At 46.3% G+C, this 17,779-nt stretch overlaps 1 long non-coding RNA gene and 1 pseudogene across 1 annotated transcript in view; both read right to left on the reverse strand.

The window, feature by feature from the left end:
• Window positions 1-1,240: 1,240 nt before the first annotated feature.
• LOC125156216 (60S ribosomal protein L12-like) lies at window positions 1,241-3,161 on the reverse strand (annotated as a pseudogene).
• An 8,299-nt stretch (window positions 3,162-11,460) lies between these two features.
• Window positions 11,461-17,779, reverse strand: part of LOC125156586 (uncharacterized) — a 132,785-nt gene continuing 126,466 nt past the window's right edge. The window contains exon 4 of the long non-coding RNA XR_007148687.1: window positions 11,461-12,220. This is a non-coding gene — a long non-coding RNA (uncharacterized LOC125156586). The remainder of the gene's footprint in view (window positions 12,221-17,779) is intronic.

A 17,779-nucleotide genomic window follows, 5' to 3' on the forward strand; every position in this document is an offset into this window, starting at 1 on the left:
TGGCCCTGGGCTGAGGTTCTCGTAGTCTGCAGAAGCAGCTGCAAATCCAGACAAGAGCCCTGGAAGAAACATCTCTGGATTTTGGAGCACTGCCCACCCCTGCAGCCGTCTCCTCTCAGCTCCTGTCTCCCAAGAACAACCGGCTGCTTCTTTGCGGGATGGGGAAGAACGGGGTAAGTGGAACCGAGTGGACGTTGTGTGGTGGAAAAGGGCGTGGCCTGCACGAGACCCTTGTAAATGCCTCTTGGAGCTGTAGGCAAGGCTGTGTCCGCTATGTTAGTGGGAACAGGGATAATTAAATTTAATAATTAAAATTAATTAAATAATTAAATAGATTCTGGACACCAGACCTGCTCTGTCTGTCTCAGGAAAGCAAAAGACCACCCTTATCTAAAGGGGGCCGTCCAGCCAGGGAGAATGCTAGAGCCAAGGCATGTTATTTGCCTGACAGGTGTGTGTTAGCCACAAGCTGTCCCACAGCTACCATTCCCTCCAGGACCCTACCTCCCCATCTGCTGGCTAAACCGCCTTTTAATTTTTTTATGTTTTTTTTTTTAAGTTTATTTATTCATTTTGAGAGTAGGGGGAGAGACAGAGAGAGAGAGAGAGAGAGAGAGAGAGAGAGAGAATCCCAAGCAGGCTCCATGCTGCTGGCACAGAGCCCGACACGGGGCTCGAACTCACGAACCGCGAGATCACGACCTGAGCTGAAATCAAGAAGTCAGACGCTTAACCGACCGAGCCACCCAGGCGTCCCAAACTGCCTTTTAATAGCAACAGTGCTAAAGTTTCCTTCACACGTGTAGGTTTTCATGAAAACCCAACAAGGTCTGGGGAATGAAAGGAGTTTTGATTTAAATTCCCTGCCAGCTGTTACGAGATTTTCAACACATTCCCGACCGGTGCCTTTGACCAAGTACAGGGACACTGTGCTGATTATGGGGCCTGATTTCTATTCTGAGAGAAACTGTTAATTCCTCCTTTCTGTTTCTTCCAGTACTTTTCCATTCCTGCACCAATTAGCAGAGGCCAGCTTGCCCCTACCATCACACAGAAGCACTGGCCCAGTTGTGATCACCATAAAGGATTCACAATTCTTTCTGAGAATAAAACCCTGCTGGTATTTTTGTGAACGGTTTTTACGGTTGTCATGGCGGTGGCTCTGTTCGCAAAGGTGGTAGTGGCGATTCGATTGTTAGTGGCCGGCGGAGTGAGCAAGAACGACGCGGCGTGAACCGTGCTACCGGAGGGCCAGGGAGGGGGGGTGGTGGCGACAAGACGGTGGCAGAGGAAATGCTGCGACTGAAGAGGGGCGTTGGCACAGGTGGTGACGGTGGGGGCACGTGGGGAAGATGGCCCTGGCAATGACGGTGGCAGGGGGAGGGGTATCGGTTGTGTTAACGGACATGGCGGCAGCTGTGGGGGAGACTGCACGGCAGGAACGATGTGAGACCTTGGCCCTGAGAGCCGGAGGCTGATGATGGAGCCAGTTTGTTGGTGCAAGTGATGGTCGGTCACGAATGCAGAGATGGTGGCAAGTGTAGCAGTGGGGAGACACATAGGTGGTGATAGAGAAATGTACGTGAAATATACACACGTCTATAAGCCTGTGTGTGCCCGTCTGTGCGCACACACATGCGTATAATGTTTCTCACACAGTTTTGTTCACCAAACTGTTTTAAGACTTCTCTTCTCAGGGGTGCCTGGGTGGCTCAGTCGGTGAAGCGTCCAGCTCTTGATTTCGGCTCAGGTCATGATCTCGTGGTTCATGAGTTCGAGCCCTGCATCTGGCTCCATACTCCCGACAACGCAGAGCCTGCTTGGGATTCTCAATCTCTCTCTCTCTCTCTCCCCCTCTCTTGCTCTCTCTCTCTCTCAAAATAAATCAATAAGCTTAAAAAAAAAATAAAAAGATTTGTCTTCTCAGCCAAACTAAACCAGAGCAAAGAGCAGCTCGTCTTTCCTCAGAAAGACATTTCCCTGCATTAATTCATAAAAAAACAAAACACGTGACAAAACCACCCCAAACCCTGGATGCATCGTTGGCCAGAAGAGCTAACAAGCTAGTGTTTGTCAGGTACCATCTGTAGTGACGGACTTCCAGCCGGAGCCATTTTTTTCCTCAAAGATCTTGCAGAAAGACAGAGTGGTAGGGAGGGAGAAGAGACTGTCCTAGGCACGAAGATGGAGGGAATTGTGTTGGAGATCCCAAGGGTATGCCTAGGTTCAGCGATTGACTGAAAAGACCCGCAGACTCAGCAAACAGTTGTACTTCCTTTTCCTTTCCTTTCCTTTCCTTTCCTTTCCTTTCCTTTCCTTTCCTTTCCTTTCCTTTCCTTTCCTTTCCTTCCCTTCCCTTCTCTTCTCTTCCCTTCTTCTTTCTTTTCTTTCTTTCTCTTTCTTTCTTTCTTTCTTTCTTCTTTCTTTCTTTCTTTCTTCTTTCTTTCTTTCTTTCTTTCTTTCTTTCTTTCTTTCTTTCTTTCTTTCTTTTTTCTTTCTTTCTTCTTTCTTTCTTTCTTTCTTTCTTTCTTTCTTTCTTTCTTTCTTTCTTCCTTTCATTGCCAAATGATCCTTTACTGAAATATTTTCCTTCACTAGCTGAGCATTCCACGGCACCACTACTGATGTCATCTGTGATGTCACGAGGGGGGCGGCCATCAACGTTGCAGCCCACAGACTGGGCGGTGCCCCGGAACTCTTTAATGTTTCCAGAGAGTTCCCTGGCTAAAGATCAGTGCTGCCTCTGTTGGGCAATGTTGACAATCTCATCAAAAGCGGTATTTCCACTGCGCTTAATGTTTTTCTGCTTCTTTCTGTCTCTCAGCGGTAACTTGAGGGCTTTGATAAACAGGGCAGAGGCAGAAGGCACCACTTCAATCCAAGCCGGCCTGTGCTGAATGGTCAGTTTCACCGTAATCCTCAGACCCTCCCAATCACCGGTTGCCTTGGCGATGTCATCACCAACCTTTTTTGGAGACAGAACCAGTGAGCCGATCGATCTTCAGAGCCAGGGCAGACGCAGCACCTACTTCACCACCAGTGCACGTCAGGTAAACAACTTTGATTTCATCGGGGTCGAACTCAGGCGGCATGGTGGAGGCGGCTGGTGTCGGATGAACCCAGATTCTGGACGACCGAAGACAGTTGCACCTTCACCTCCTCCAAGCCGAAGGCCAAAAGTGTACTCCCGTCGAAGATTTATTACAGTGAAAGGATACAACGCAAAACTGGCCAAAACAAGAGAAAGCGCACGGTGCAAAGTCAAAAGGAAAATCCCTTGCAAGCCTCCAAGAGCCCTTTCCCAGTGGGGAGGCACAAGACATGCTTAATTTCTCCAGAGACAAGTAGGAGGCACGTGACAACACATGAGAAGTGCTGTCTTCCACGGACGCTCATTGGAAGTTCAGTCACCAACATTGGTCACACAGGCATCCTCTGCCCGGCACATCCCGGAATTCCAGACTCCCAGAAAGAAAGCAGGTGTTCAGCATAAACCCAGTTCCTGTACAAACCAGTAAGGCACAATGAGCCATTCTTTCCTTTCTGGAAAGTTTCATATCCACGTAGAGACTGTTTACCAGCTATGTTCCAAGACACCAACGGAGGGTCAACGTTGCAAGCTATGTTTCTACAGATAGCATCTCATCTTTTCCGCATAGGAGTCCGTACAAGAGAGAAGCTGGTGGCAATGGCTGAGAACCGGCCTCAGACACAGAAGATTTGTCTCAAAAACCTCATACGCTCTTTGCAGGCAAAAGTGCAGGTGCGGCAACACTGACCTTGACCTCGTTGGGTTCCTGGATAATTCCAAAGCCCCGGGGATACCTTATCTTTAGTCCAGGCAAGGACCTTCGCTGGTATCACTTTATATTTTTCCCTCAGCTCTGATTCACTTCTCCTCTCACTCCAACTCCCCCCACCAGCAGCTCCATACAGAAATGTGCCCGGAAGACGTCCGTAGTAAATCCACGCACCTGAACCTCTTTATCTGTAAAATGGATATTATAACACCTGCCTTGCTGACCTCATTTTGGTTTTGAAAAGGAAAAAGAACAACAAAAAAAGATGCCTTAAAAACACCCATCAGAAGCACCATGTAAGTATCAGCTACATTATTCATTGTGATTGCTTTTTGGCCAAAAATCGCTTCTAACATATTTGTTTTAGGTTTCTGTGCCGTCTTTTTCATCCCTCCTGACAAATATTGGAGCAGGAACGCTGGGTCCTCCTCTGTGGTGAGTTAAACTGTACCACTCAGAAAAGACAGACTCAACTCCCAGCCCTGGTACTTGTGAACGTGACCTTATTTGGAAATGAATACTTTCTGCGCAGATGTAAAAAAGATCAAATGAGATCATGCTGGATTGGGATGTGCCCGATTCTGGTGACTGATGTCCCCCTAATAGAGGAAATTCGGACAAAGAGGAGACACGCAGGGACAAAGTCACGGACGTTGGAGGAAGAGATCGAAGCGATGTATCGACAAGTCAAGGAACACCAGTGATCGCCAGCAACCACCAGAAGAGAGGAAGAGGAAGGAAAGATCCTCCCCCAGAGCCTTTGGAGACAATGTAGCCTTCCCCAGATCTTGAGTTTAGACGTCTAACCTCCAAACTGTGAAAGAGTAAGTGTCTGTTGTCTTAAGCCTCCCCGTCTGTGTTAGTATGTTTCAGCCGTCCTAGAAGCTCACAATTCATTGCCAGCCCCACCACCATATCACTTAGTAGTTTTGGCCAAGATGCTTCAACAGGCCTTTGTATGCTATGCTCCAGCGGTCAGTCAGAGCACATATTAGCCTTGAGTCTGTGGGCTGTGGAAGTAGCGAGACCTGAGCCATACCTCAGGAAACGCCAAGGGAGCAATCCTAAGGGTGCCCGTAAATGTGGCTGCAGTGTTATACTCCTGGGTTTATGAGTGAGAAAACCAAGGCTGCAGGTGATAAAATGCCTCAGCTCTGGTTACACAGTAACTTAGTGGCAGAGCCCAGGGGAAAGCGTGGGCCTTTGGCCTCTCGGTCCAGGCCCTCTCCCTCTCCTTCATATGCAGGATGCCCTTCTCTGTTTGACCCACGGCATCAGAAGGAAGCAAAGAATAAGGAAGGCAAAAACAACCTGTTAACGTTCTGGAGCAAAGGAGCCTGCTGCATGGTGCGTGATGTATAGGAGCTTTCGGTGGCAATAAATCATCTCTCTCTGTGTCAGCATCAGAGATGAAGGGCGGGAGGTGTTTTCAGCGGTCAGATTGGTTGGTTCGCTGTGGTTGAAGACCAGACACCGCTCTCCCATTAATTTTAACACGAACTCAGTTCGGAGGGATTGATGACCAAGCAGTACGAAGAGTGATTTGAGTTACAGCTCGGCCTGGTCGTGTTCGGGAGGCAAGGGCAGAATGTTTCATTTTCCAGACTGCTGACTTTCTTTTTAACTCTCCTTCCCTAAAAACATAAATAAAGGTGAGACATTGAAAAACGATCCTGAGTTTCCTGGTGGTTGAATCCCATTTGTAATTTAAAGAATAAAAACACTGGGGCGCCCAGGTGGCTCAGTCGGTTAGCATCCAACTTCGGCTCAGGTCATGATCTCACGGTCCGTGAGTTCGAGCCCTGCGTCGGGCCCTGTGCTGACAGCTCAGAGCCTGGAGCCTGCTTCGGATTCTGTGTCTCCCTCTCTCTCTGCCCCTCCCCTGCTCATGCTTTGTCTCTCTCTTCCAAAAAAATAAATAAATAAAAACATTAAAAAAAATTTAAAGAATAAAAACAGAACAGTCAGAGAAGGTAACCTGAGAAGGTCTGCAAAGATAGAGCTCTGAATCAGGAGGTGAGGGTTCTGCCGTGCCCCCAACTCACCAATGGATTCTGGAAGCCACTTCCACAGCCTGGAAGTGTTTCCTAACCTATAATATGACAGCAGCAGAATCCGTGATCCAGCTGAGGGGTTCTGGTGTCACACGTTCTCTGGGTACATATCCTGACTCCATTGCTTACCAGCTCTATAAGCCAACACTCAATCTCTCCGTGCCTCAGTTTCCTCATCTGTAAAACAGGGATAATAACAAAGTCTATTCCATGAGGCTTATTTGGGAATTTAAGAAAGTAGCCTTTGTGATGTGCTTAGAACAGTACCTGAAGCACTGCAATACCTTATGTGTCTGTTTAATGTAACAAGGGTGTGGACCAAGATGCTTTACAATGATTCTTTGCTGCTTCCGCACTCAGAACTGGCTTCTGATTAGACACATGGGGAAGAAAGGGAGGTGCCTGGGCACTGAGAATCTTGGGAAGGCTGAGGTCTTGAGAAGACTGAACTTGACTGGAAGAATACTGCATTTGAGGTGGGGGGCTTGTGACCTGGTCCCTGCTTTGCTGAGGACCCATGAGCATGGTCTCAAGCACATCTCCATATCTCATAAAATAGGAAATTAGGGGTGGACTGTCTTCAATGTTTTTTTTCCATTTTTTGAATTGATTTTTAAATTGGGAACCAACAACCAAACTACAGGTACCCAGGAAAAGAACTAACTTCCCAGGGATATGAGGGGGACGGGGTGTGGTTTTGAGGCCTAAAACGTGCCATTCACCCACTTTCCCCAGAGTTCCACGCTGAGAGCACACTTGCAAATATAGTCAAGTGGAAAACCGTATGTTCGGAAAACATTACTACTGGCCACACAAAGGCCTGGAACTTGAACAAGGTGTTGGTGAAAGCTGGACTTCAGAAAGAGATGTAGGCTTATGACTGAAGAGGGACTCCCTACCCCCATCCATAATGTAAATACGGGTGCCCACGTGCTGGTAGGTGCCTTCAGGAGACAGAGATGGGCAGGACAGGGTCTGCAAAGCCAGGTGGATAGACTGATGCTCTTGACTTCAGCTGCATTTTGTGAGGACTAAGGAAATAGTGCATGGGAAGCACTCACCACAGTGCCGGGAACATAATAAGTGGCAATCAATTATAGTCATTATCCTTATCTTCCCAAAGTCACTCTCAGGAACCTTAAAAATGCACCCGGTTCTGCTTTTTCGTACAGAAGACTTCCTGGTAATCTCCTTTTCATTATTTCAGTTCTCTCTAGGGGTCTCAAACTACAAATCTAATATTTTATTTCCTTTACAGTCAAGCCGGTATTCCTCTGGTTCAAAAGAGATGTCTACCACTTTAATTTAAGGCCTTCTTTTTATTCTCGGAGACAACAAGGACAAAAAGACTCTCAGGGTCCTGCGTGTAAATCTCCATGTTCTTGAAGGAAGAGACTATGGGCCTTGGGGGCCAATGCTTACTTAGAGGCAAAGGCCCAAATGTCCATGGGAAAAAATGGGCTCATTTCTTGTCATAAAAGTATTTTGTTATATAACCAGAGGTTAAAATTACCCTAGAATTCTTGGCTGAGTATTCTACCGTGGTGACGCCATGCCAAAGAAGAAATAAAAAAGGAAAACGTTTGAACATGGTAGAAAGATGCCCCTATCAGCTTATTCTATATTTGTAGAGACCTGGAAATAATTCAAGTACCTAGTAATAATATATCACTGTAGATGCATATTCATTAGCAGTCAGGTCACTTGCAGAAGGGTCACTGTCTAAATCTCCACGGCACGTCCATTGTTGCCAGCCCAAGCCATTTATTTGTTCATTCAGCCTTTCCATCAACCGAGTACATTTCAAAGCTTATTATGTGAGAGACACTATGCTTGACCTTGGGAATATAATGGTAAACAGGACGTTCTGATCCCTTCCCTCACTGATCTTCATTCCCAACAAAGTAGCTAGGAAACTAATTAAATAAGGAATTATAAGGAAGCAGGACAAAGGCTTTAATCTGGTCAACCATGACAAATGGACAGAACTGAGATTTGAACCTTGGCGATCTGGCTTCAGAGCGCACAGTTTTATTGTTATGTTGTCGGTCACTCACCGTGGTTAAACAGCAAGGGAGAGAGAGAGAGGTAGGATTCATCTCTGGGCAACTTGACCCTTCCACAATCTTCATGAATCATCACTGTGCTCAATACTTCACAATACGGCTCAATACTGCTTGGTTTCAGGTGCCTGTGAAACAGCACCTGCAGATTCGTAAGCAGCACATCTGGTACTCGGGGAAAGAGACAGCTGGAGACACGGACTTAGGAGTCAGCAGCAAGGAGGAGCTCACCAGCAAAGGAGAAAAAGGCCCAAAGCAGAACATGGGAACAGCAATATGCAGCTGACAGGCAGATGGAACAGAAGAGGGAAAAAGACAAAGACAATTTTGAGGACAGAAATGGAAGAGGGGGAGGAGGGGGAGGAGGCAACGGAGGAGGAGGAGGAGGAGTGTGATAGGAAGAAAACCAAGATGTCAAAAACCAGGAGAGGATGATGGTCAGCATCAAACGTTGATAAAAGGTCGAGACTTAGTACCTACCGCAGTCACTGCTAGCCTTGGAAAGGGGACTTTTGGAGAAGTAGCAAAAGAGAAACCCAGATCTGTGTGGCTTGAGTAGAGATAAAGAAATGAGGCAGTGACACAGCAGAGAACGTATGATTTTCTGATGGTGAAGTCCCAAGGAACTGGGGAGGCAGAGTCCTGGGAGACAGGAATGACCTGTCGTTCCATCCACTCTTAGAGAAGGGAACAGAGAAAGGCGGGGGGCTGACAGTGGCTAAAACTTACTGAGGTGCAACCACTTTAGAAAGCCATTTGGGAAAGGGCGCCTGGGTGACTCAGTCAGTTAAGCGTCCGACTCTTGGTTTCGGCTCATGTCATCTCACAGTTCATGGGTTTGAGCCCCGTGTCGGGCTCCGCACTGACAGTGGCAGAGCCTGCCTGGGATTCTTTCTCTCTCTCTCTCTCTCTCTCTCTCTCTCTCTCTCCCTCAAAATAAATAGATTAATTTAAAAAGAAAAAAAAGCTATTTGGGAATTCCAATGAAGTGATCATACCCGGACTGCTATAGACTGAATGCCTGTATCCCCCAAATTTCTTTTGTTGAAACCTAATCCTCAAGGTGGCAGCATTTGGAGGTGGGGCCTCTGGGAGATGGTCAGGGGGTGGGGGGCGGAGCCCCTATGCACAGGATGAGTGCCCTTGCCAGCGAGACCCCAGAGAGATCCCTCCCGTTCTCCCTGGGAGGACACAGTGAGGTGTTGGCCATCTGCACCATGTAAGAGGGACCTCCCCAGTATGGGCACCCTGACTCCCAGCTTCCAGAACTGTGAGAAATATAGGTTATTTTGTTGATAATCCCCTGCCCATAGTACTTTGTTATAACAGCCTGAATTAAGACATTTACCTTGGCCAGACAGTTCCTCTCCCGGGGACACACTCAGGAGAAATGAATGAATACGATCCACAAAAGACCTATTCAAGAATGTCCACGACCACATTTTTCATAACAGCCAAAACCTGAAAATAACTTACATGTCGGCCAGCAGAATGGGAAGTGAACTTTGGCGCATCCGTATAAACGAATGCTACATGGCAATTAAAACGGATGAACCACGGCCCCATGCAGCAACAGGGATGAGTCTTACAAAGATTACACGTCAGCAAAAGAAACCAGACGCAAAAGATTGTGTGCTGTGTGATGCCACTTACACGAAGTTCACAAACAGACACAACTCATCTGCGCATAGAAAGCAGGATAGCAGGTGCCTGAGGCAGCCTGAGGACCAGGTTAAAGAAGGGGAGGGGGTGGTGGCAGAGGAAAAGTGACTTTGAAGGGGAACAAATGAACTTCCTGTCGCGACGAGAACATTCTTTATCTTGACGTGGGTGATGGCTACCTGGATACATACATTTGCCAGACTTAATCAGATTGGACTCTTCAATTTTGTTCCGGGTACCATATGCAAATCGTATCTCCATGAAGAATAATTCGCAGGCGATATAATTGGGCAACAATTAACTACAAAGGAATTATCCGAATTAACTAATCTGGTCACAATAACTCCACAAAGTAACTACCCCTACGGCCCACTTTAACAGGTGAAGAAACTGAACACAGAGAAGCCTGAGTCCTCCCCGAGGCCACACTTCAGGGAAGGGACACACCGACAAGGAGAAATGTGCAAGCTCAGTGGCGAGAAGTCAAAGACCTTCTCGGATATCCACTCGTGTCTCCTATAGGCAAAGACAAGGCCATTGTTGAATGCGAAGGGAGGACAGGAGAGCCAAAGGTTTGAGATGGATGGAGAAGATTGCAATTGCTTTTAGGAAAAAAGAAAAAAAGGAGAAAGAACTGTCAGAAGCAGCGCAGTGGGAGTGGGTCGAGCAACATTTGCCTTCGGTTCCTCTTTCATCTTACAAAATAACGTGCTTCTCACAAGGATTTTATAAAAACGAAATGCGTGTAAGTGCGTCACCAACTCGAAAGCACTGTATACACGTATTTTTTTTTAAACTTATTTAACTCATAGAAGAATGAGTCCCCACGAGCCAAGGAATGTTATTTTTTTTTCAAAATTAATTTTATTCTAGTTTTCATGTTTACTGACTTTTGAGAGAGACAGAGTGCCAGCGGGAGAGGGGCAGACACAGAATCCCAAGCAGGCTCCAGGCTCTGAGCTGTCCACACAGAGCCTGATGCAGGGAGGGACCGAACTCGCAAACCCTGAGATCATGACCCGAGCCCAAGTCAGACGCTGAACTGACTGCGCCACCCAGGCGCCCCTCAAAATTAATTTCAAAGCACATTTTCCAGTGTGATTTCCTTGAGGTCTGAATTTTTCTCTCTCCAGCCCCAGGTAACCACTTACTCATAGGTTTCTGCCTGAGCTGCAAAGTAGCAGAGCCGCCTAGGAGGGAGACCCCCGATCTTCCCCCTTTCTGGTAGGCCCGCCCCTCTGCAGCAGGGAGGCGGAGCAAGCGATCCACAGAAGAGTCTGTCCCCCTGGGCCTGAGCTCTGATGCCAGGAAAATGAGCGTCCGCTGGGATCACTAGTGACGCACTTCCTTCCAAGCAGTGGGGCTAGTGAAGGAGCTAGGCCACACGGTTTGGACTAACACGGAATCTGACCGGAATCTAGATTAAAACCCACGGATTTACAGTATATTGGTATGTCTATGTCCCTCTCTCCCCCATCCCCCTTTCCCATTTAACCCCTCGGTACATAAGTCATCCTCTCTTCTCTATGATCTCGCTCTTTGTCTCCGACCTTTCCAAACCCCTCCCCAGACCTTCCCCCAAGAGAAGGCTAATTAGACCACACGCATCTCCATCTTGAATTACCAGTTCGTTCATTTGCAAGTGTTTTTTTTCCTGGCTTTTCTCGCATAGTATCATTACATGAGGTGGACCCCTTATCGTCAGGGCAACACGGAGTGAAAGAGTGACACGCGCACACACAAAATACAACTTTTTTTTTTAAATGTTTTTATTTTTAGTTTTGAGACAGAGAGAGACAGAGCATGAGCAGGGGAAGGGCAGAGAGAGAGGGAGACACAGAATCGGAAACAGGCTCCAGGCTCTGAGCTGTCAGCACAGAGCCCGACGTGGGTCTCAACTCACACTGTGAGATCATGCCCTGAGCCAAAGTCGGATGCTTAACCCACTGAGCCACCCAGGCGCCCCACAAAATACAACTCTTACCTGTACTTGTTCTGACCCCATTGTGATCTTGACTGTCTTTGCTCTTAGGGTTCAAAAGAATGTCAAGCATTCCACAGTTCTGTCACTTTCTCTCCTGGTTGGGCTCTGCCTTTCTTAGGTTTGGCTATTTCACAGTCTTTTTTCCTGAATAATTAATTTAACTACTTTATTTTCCCTACCAACTAGCCTTATTGCCTTTCTCTTTCTGTAGAACACATTTCTTTACAGAGTAATAACCCCTTCTCCAGGAGAAAGGACAGATCCTCTAAAGTCAGACTTCAAAGAATTAAGAGGGAGAAAGAGTCGGAGTTTCCCTCCAGGTAGTAACACCTCTGTTTAGTCTTAAAGGATGAAGGCTATCATCCAATAAGGCCTCAGGCATTGCAGCTGGAGGGACCGCAGAAGAAGCTCCATTTTGCTAGAACTAGAAATCCAAGATGGAGCTCAGCATCAGAAGGGGCTGGGTCAGCGTGCAGCTGGAAGAGAGATGACGGACCTCCTGCCGAGAATTTGACTTTCATCCTGATGCTTTCGTTCGCGACACAGGCAAATTGGGGGCCAATTCCATCTTTTGGTCCATTCAGAGTTTCAGAGGACAGGAATCACAGCTTCTATTTCAGTTGTCAGAAAGTCAAATGCTGGGACCAGGCAGGGACCCTACGGAAGTCAAGAGTTTTTGGTACGTTTTTGTAAAACCTCATGTGGCCCCCATACTATCTTTCATTCCCCACTTATCCTAGAGATATAGGTATACAGAATCAGTTCTCTTTGATAAAACGAACTATATACATGTAATGACAAATGGCTGCTGATACTCGACCTAAGTCCTGGGAGCAATCGAATGTGGGGGAAACACAGTGAAACTGACACTCCACAGGGTAGCCTTACTCCACAACAGCCAACTGCTATCTCCTGGGAAGATATGACCAGCGTTGCCAGGGCTCCCGATTCCTCAATCCTCGAAAGAAGTTGGGCATCTGTATTCGCATGTAAAGTTGGTCTGGTTCTAAAGACTGGCTTGCATTTAAACAAAACAAAACAAAACAAAAAACACCCTGTAGCCCAGGGAAAACAAACCTACAGAACAAACAACATGGGGCTTGCTAGTTTGCAACCTCTGTGCTACTTTCTTTAGCTTTTCCAACAGCGCGCCATCACCACGGGGATTCCATAATGTTTACTGGGTGGATGAATGGGAAGATGTGGGTTGTTCTCGTTCCTGCTCCAAAGTCAGTTCCCTAGCCTTCTGAGTCAGGGACCTGACTCGTGACTTTGCCAAAGTCGGATGCTTAACCCACTGAGCCACCCAGGTGCTCCTAAGCGTCAGACTCGTGATTCTGGCTCAGGTCATAACCTCAGGGTTCGTAGGTTAGACCTGTGGCACTTCGGGCTCTGCGCTGATAACGTGGACCCTGGTTGGGATTCTCTCCCTCCTTCTTTCTCTACCCCTCCCCACTCATGTGCTCTCTCTCAAAATAAATAAATAAACTTTTAAAAAAAGGAATTAAAAAATGTTAGACATTAAATGATTCTATTTGAAAACTCATTTGCAGAAAATAAGTTTATAAGTTTATAAGGTAATTTATACCGTGTCCATTAAAATCACTTCTCTATTATGTAAACGTTGCAAATTAAGATAAAGAGTAAATAATTTCATATATACGCATGTACTTTAATCAGTTTTTTTTCCAAATAATGCATTTTTTTTCAACGCAGTGTTCCTTTTTAGACGTTTTCACAACAAAAAAACTTGGAATTCTTTCAAGGTCTTTTTTTTAACGGAAGTAGAGTAGACACACAATGTTACATTAGTTTCAGGTGTGCAACACAGTGATTCAACAAGGCTTTAATTTCTTTTGTAATTAAGAAAATTGAGAGACCCACAAGAAGAGTGACCAGGATAGAGGGGCTTTTTTCATGAGTTAATATTAAATGTAAAAGGAAAATAATTCAGCAGAACTATTTGTGCAATCAATTGGATTTTGTGCAATTTGAAAGACCTTTAAATTTTGGTTGATTTTGTTCAAAATAACCTGGCAATGTTCAATCCAAGCATTAACAAGTGGGGGGCCCAAACGTCCATATTTCAGAGTGGTAGGTAATTGCTGAGAACAGAGCTTACAAGCATTAAGACCTTGATGTTTATGTAGAATAAAGCACGGAAGGAACTGAGCAAACTCTATCATGAGAACTCCAGTGGCGTACAAGATTTAATTTTGGAACTCTGAATATTTTAGGGTAATGTTGTGCATATGTAATTTCATGCATTTGTTTTATAACACAAATTTCTGGATGGCTCATTGGCTAAGGGTCAGACTCTTCATTTTGGCTCAGGTCATGATCTCATGGTTCATGAGATCGAGCCCCGTGTCGGGCTCCACACTGAGCATGGAGTGCTTGGGATTCTCTGTGTCCCTCTCTTTTCCCCTCCCCTGCTCACATTCTCTCTCTCTCTCTCTCTCTCTCTCTCTCTCTCAAAAATAAACATTAAAACATTTTTTTAAATAAAAGAAAATATGTCTAGCTTTTATATTTAAATGTCCTCCAAAAACTTCATATCAATTTTTACTAGCAAATACTTTTTTAAAAACTGCCTCTGAGTTAAAAAATTACGCCCGGGGCACCTGGGTGGCTCAGTTGGGTAAGCGTCCCACTCGGTTTCGGCTCAGGTCACGATCTCACTGTTCCGGATTCGAGCCCCGTGTCGGTCTCCCCACTGACCACGAGGAGCCTCCGTGGGATTCTCTCTGTCTTTCTCTCTTTTCTGCCCCTCCTCTGCTCTTGAGTGCGTGCGTGTGCGCGCTCTCTCAAAATAAGTAAAATTAAAAAAAAATTATCCTCAAAATGGGATTTCCTTTGCTCAGTCTTCCCACACCTACCAGTCACATGACTCAGTCTAGCAGAATGAGTAAAGGGTGGAGAAAGGCCACGCATACATTCAGGGGAAATTCCTTCCTCCAACACATCCTACGGTCCAGCTTTTTTTTTATGTGGTGACAATATGGCACTAACATCCCAGACTTCTTTCTTCCCAGCTTGGCAACTCTAAGAGAATGGAAACATCTTTCTCCCAATGTCCAGGTAACAACCCCAGAGAATATATCTGACTGGTCTTGCTTGAGTCACCTGTCCACCCTAATCCCGATCACTACGACCAAGGGAATGGTACCTGAGGATTAGCCAAGGCTGAATCATGCACCTACCCTTGGGTTGCCGGGTGCAGGACCTATGTCCAAAAGAAAGGGGATGTGAAAATGTGCTGAACGATCTGTAGTGCCCATCATTCTGAACAGCATTCTGAATTTGGAAATACACAAATACTGTTATATTTGAACTTTAGAACCACCCCATGGTAGACCAAATGAAAAGGCAATGGTACCTGTAATTTAGACTGCAGGGCCTGGCACATCACAGGTACTCCCCGAATGTTTGACGGGTGAATATTTGGGGCAGAGTAAACAATCCCATGAGCTGGACACTACTCTCCTCACTTTACAGAGAAAACAAGATCAGAGAGGTTAAGGAATTGTGCGAGTTTACACAGCAAACAGAGGATCCGGGATTCAAACCTAGGCCTCATAGGCTGACATCCCTGCCTGGGGGGTTCTTGTCAGGACTGATGAGTGTTTTGCACCAGAATTCAGGCACCTGGTGCCCATCAGTATTCTCCTGAGCCACTCCTGAGTTGCCTTTTCTCCCACACCTCAAATACAGAAGGTCTAGACAACAGAATTCTACTCCGGATCTAGACTCTTCCCTTCCAAGAAATTCTCAGACTTTAAGATTCTGATTTAATAGGTTTGGAGTGGGGCTCAGGAATCTGCATTTTATCCCCGAGCTCTGAAGTGGGAGATCTTGCAGAAGTCTGCACAACCAGCAAATACGACCACCACAGCCTCCAGAAAACAACGCCCTTTTCATTTCCGCCTTCCAAATGCTGCCCAAGTTCCTCTCACTGGTAAAAATCTACCCAGAACTGTTCAAGGGAGGAGATTGTGATGCCTGCCACGTTGACCACACACAGTCCAACACACACACACACACACACACACACACACACACACACAGACCCTTCCGTATCCCGTTTCAGGAGACGTACAGAGGGCCTGTCCATAGATGATCACTGATTTGGAGTCTTCAGAATTGGGTAGAAATTGCCCAACAAAACCATTTGCCTTCGCTGCATATTACTGCTTCGATTCCAGCTGTAACATTCCTGCCACACGGTAGTTCAGATGTTTCTTACAAGCCTTCCGCTAGGGAAGCATGTGCTTCTCTTGAGGCGTAGACCATTTATTTTGATCCCAAATCCATGTACCTGCGGCTTTCACCCGCTGGTCCTGGTTTGATCCTAAAGCACACACATACCCAATCTAATCATTATTCAAATGGCAGCCCTTCAAACACTTGAAGTCACTGGTCATGGGGTCTGGAAACTTCTCTTCTCCAGCCTATTACCAATTTTAAATATGTCTCATTGGACATGGCTACAGTCCCTTGACCATCTCAGCTCTCATTTATTTAGTCAATACAATATTTGTTGGGCATCTTTGGTTGCAAGGAACCAAGTGCATTCTGGAGAAAGAACTAGGCAGCTTGAGTTCTGATACTGGCTCTGAGATTTAGCTCAGTGTGTCCCTTGGGGAAATTTATCTATCGACACCATGAAAGGGTTTGCTTAGATTCTCTTAGCTGTGTTCTATGCCTCCGTCTCCTTTTCTCTTCCCTCTGAATCATTCTGGTTTTTTTTCCCTGCCTTTCTGGCCCCTCTGGCTCTTCTCTCATCTTGCACGGTCCCTGTGTTTCACTGATTCTGTTTCTCTTTGTCTCCCTATATTTCCCTAACTCTACCTCCTTCCCGTCTCTCGGTCTACCTCTGTCTCCCGTATCTTTCTCACCTTGAAGAATAGTGTGTGAACAAGAACTTGTAGGAGAGAAAAATATCAAAACCAGGACAAAGTATCTTTGAGTGAGGTTCTCAGCAGCTGATGGAAAGTTTTACGAAGCCAAATCCAGCCCCATTAGCTGGATCTGTGCATCAGATTCCCAGACCATAGCCTCCTCCGCCAACCTAGCAGGTGATATAAGACCTGGGAGGCCAAGGATACAAAAAAAAGTTACTCTGCCAAGAGCTAATGGACTATGAAATGAAAATGCCTGGCCCACCTGCTCCACGTGGCCACCTCACAGTGGGGACCCGCAGCTGGCCCAAACCAATGCGGAGGAAAGGCAGGAGGAAATTTGTCCCGGAACTGAGTCAACAGAAAACACCAAGAGAGTCTGCCAAATGCAAATAGCTCGAGCCAGGATTCTTCCCTCACCTCTGCCATCCAACCCTCCAAATATGCCTACAGTGTGAGGTTCGAAGGACCCCGAAGAGTCAGCAGACCTGGATTTGATTCACAGCTTCGCCACTAATTGACTGTGACCTTGGGTAGGCCATTTCTCCTTTCTGGGCCACCATGTTCTCATCTATAAAGGGAGAAGCACAAATCCCATTAACTAATTGTAGAGTTGCTTTAATTGTAAGGTTGTTGCAAAGGGATTTGGCCAATTTTGTTTCCCTGTAATTTAGTTTCTGCCACCTATCCATAAGCAATTATACTGCCTTTCCTTAGGATGAGGGAGCCAAGCAAGAAATAAACGATGAGAGGGAGTAGAGTTGTGAAAAGACACGTGTTCCTTCATTCTTACAAAGAAACCTTAGTAAGCTACCTAAGAGGCAGGGGCTACAGATATCTTCTTTGTGCTTCACAGATACTTGATCTACAAAGCACGGCTTCAGATTTCTGCTTTGTCTCTGTTTCAGCGTCCTAAATGCACCAATCATGGTGTCAGCCCCTTCTGGCTTCAACTACTGGCCTGCCTGTAATCCTCTGCTCAGGGAAGCAGCACTTCCAGAGTCTTTGATAAGGGAAGGCTTCTGATTGAATCAAGAAGGAAATCCGGCCCAAGAGATTCCATCAGTAGCCTGGTCAGTGATCCTTGGGGGCACCCGGAGCAAAGTACAGAACGAGAGGGAGAATCATTAGCAAAACCACAGTAAAACTCCCCTGTGAAATTCAGGGTGGAGGTGATTGAGAGAACTGGCCAGCCACCAAAGAAAGGAGAATGGAGCAGGACTGGAAGAACCATGGAGGTGCCTAGAGACAGACCATCTACTTCACGAGCAAGACAGAAGTAGGAGTCACTGCATCCAGGTGGCTCCCGGCAGCA

The sequence above is a fragment of the Prionailurus viverrinus genome, chromosome F2, assembly GCF_022837055.1.
Source record: "Prionailurus viverrinus isolate Anna chromosome F2, UM_Priviv_1.0, whole genome shotgun sequence".
In the NCBI taxonomy this organism is placed as follows: domain Eukaryota; kingdom Metazoa; phylum Chordata; class Mammalia; order Carnivora; family Felidae; genus Prionailurus; species Prionailurus viverrinus.